We start from the raw sequence: 2,461 nt of genomic DNA, 5'->3' as shown, positions 1-2,461 counted from the left end.
TTCCACTCACCAGAAATCTTAAGATCCTGTGGCGGGTGTTGTGGGTAGCTGGCGAGTGTCAGCAGACCCTGTGCCCTAGCTGCCCCCATTTTCAGTTTCTTATTCAAATTCATTTCTTAACAAATTTTATTCAACTGTTTGTTCATGTCCTTTCCCTGCCCCCTTGCACATAGTTATAATTGCTGTCTAAATCCCTGTCTTGTGTATTTCTTAAGAAACCTTATAGTGAGGGTGCTTATTCCTGATGAAGACATGTCTTTTTGGTTATTCATGTTTTTTATGCTTTAGAGATAAAACCTAGACATCAGGTCTTAAGTCATCAGTAATGTTTCTTAATGTAGATATCTTTCTTCCTCTTGTTGAGTGATTTGATGCTTATTTGCTGTTACAAATTGTCAGGTTGTAGACCAGATGAATGGTACTTTTGATTAGTCTTGGGGACAGTCTTTGATGGTGTATCAGAAATAGTCTCAGCTCAGTTGTATTCTATGTAATATTTCAAAGCATAGGGACAGACCTATAGAGTTCAAAGTTTCTCATTACCTTTAAGAGTTTGGGAAGGGCTCAGGATTCCTCCTTAGGCAACAAAGTGGGTGGAATCTGGGATTGCTACCTAGAAAAAAGGTCCAGCCAGAAGTTAAAAAACATGTGGCCTTTAGAGAGACAACAGAGGTGGTTGGGTTGGCAACATGAGTTGAGATTGATGGGAGACAGGCATGAAACATTCATTCCTCAGACAGACCATGGATTAGGGTAGAACTTGTGGCACAAGTCAGGGGGTCCTATCTGGAAGTAGGGTACAGGGTGAATGCAGAGCAGAGAACCTCAGGAAAGCAGTAAAAGTAAGTAATAACACTTTGAATGTCATAAATGTAACCAAATATTTGCTATTTAACATTCACACCACAAAATACATATTTATCACTGTTACTGAGGCCAAAACAGTGGTTCGAACAATCATGGACTCTAAGATAGAAACTACGCAGTAATGCTTTTTTTATACCCTTGAACTATTGCATCTCTCAAACCTTGTCAGAAGAGCTTCGTTTTGCAGTAGAGACTAACTAGGAGTAACCTACATCTGGTGATTAACATAGAGACCTACATCTGGTCTAAGTATAGAGATAAGAGTCTGTGGAATTCTACATCCACATCTCCCTTTCCCAAGGCTTATGGATAATTGAGGAAGGGAAGGTATAAAGATTATAAGACCCATAGAAGTAAATGTCTTCAAGAAAATTGTTTTCTATGGGCCAAAATGTAGTTGCATATATGAACTCACAATGGTTTGAAAGCATGCACATGATCTATGGAAACCCAAGGCAGACAAAGTCTTAGAAGAAGATGGAGAAGGTAAACACAAAGTCAACTATTAAGTAGCTTTCCAGAAGAAGGAGAATTAGTTTTCTTTAAAGGTGTGGCTTCTAGTGGGTTGAACATATGCCGGAGAATGGCTAAGCACCCAAGAGTATTTTGGCAGTAAAGTGTGGACTTGATGGATTTAAAAAAAATTACAAATATAAATTGGATGAAAATGGAATAGGGGAGGAAACTAAGGGAAATGTTGGGGGTTATTATGAACAAAATAAAATGGATAGAATTCTCAAAGATCGATAAAAATAATTTTAGGAAACTACCTTAACTAACAATACTACGTATAGGTTTCATCTTATGAGATGGGTCTTAAATCCAACCAAAGAGCTGTTGGTCACTTCCCTAAATATCATGTCATTGCTGTTCCAGTGGGTGCTCAGCTGTTTGTAGATGTCTGTAGCACACCAATCCCCTCAAGTTTCAGGGTTGTATGCACAAAGTGAGGTTGAAAGAGCAAGCTGTGGCAAATGCTCTTAAGGAAACGAAATCTTCCAGACACACCAAAGTAGGTATACATCTGAACTCACAGAGACTGTGACCTCATGTACCTAACCTTGTCCAAAGGAAAGCCAGACACATTCACAGTACTAGGGAAAGAAGTGGGCACAAAAATCCCTCGCCTACCCTACAAGTTATTCATAAATAATCACTACTGGAAAAGAAAAGTTTTCTCCACTGTAGTGGCACTGAGTTTATCAATGACATGCCATTGNTCAAGGCAGAATTATGCTCAGGATCCATTGTCTAATATAAACTAGACTCAATATTTTTAGTGGCTTTTTTATTTTGTTTTATTTTGGTTCTATTGAGGATAGATTATCTCCTCCTATAATATAACCTGATAACACTTTCCCTTCCTCTACTTGGTTTTTTTAAGAGGTAGGTCCGAACACCAGATATCTTTGCTCCTTCCCTGCAAGAGGAGAGCTTACCTGCAGAGAGTAAGTACTCTGACCACTGAAACTCAGGAGAGAGCTAGTCTCCCATGTCTGCTGATAGAGGCTAACAGAATCACGGGAGGAACAAGCTCTAACCAGAGACAACTATAACAACTAACTCCAGAGATTACCAGATGGCTAAAGGCAAA

Source organism: Mus caroli, chromosome 9 (genome assembly GCF_900094665.2).
Source record: "Mus caroli chromosome 9, CAROLI_EIJ_v1.1, whole genome shotgun sequence".
Taxonomy (NCBI): Eukaryota; Metazoa; Chordata; class Mammalia; order Rodentia; family Muridae; genus Mus; species Mus caroli.
The sequence above is the reverse complement of the archived record's forward strand: the minus strand, read 5'-3'. Positions refer to the sequence as shown.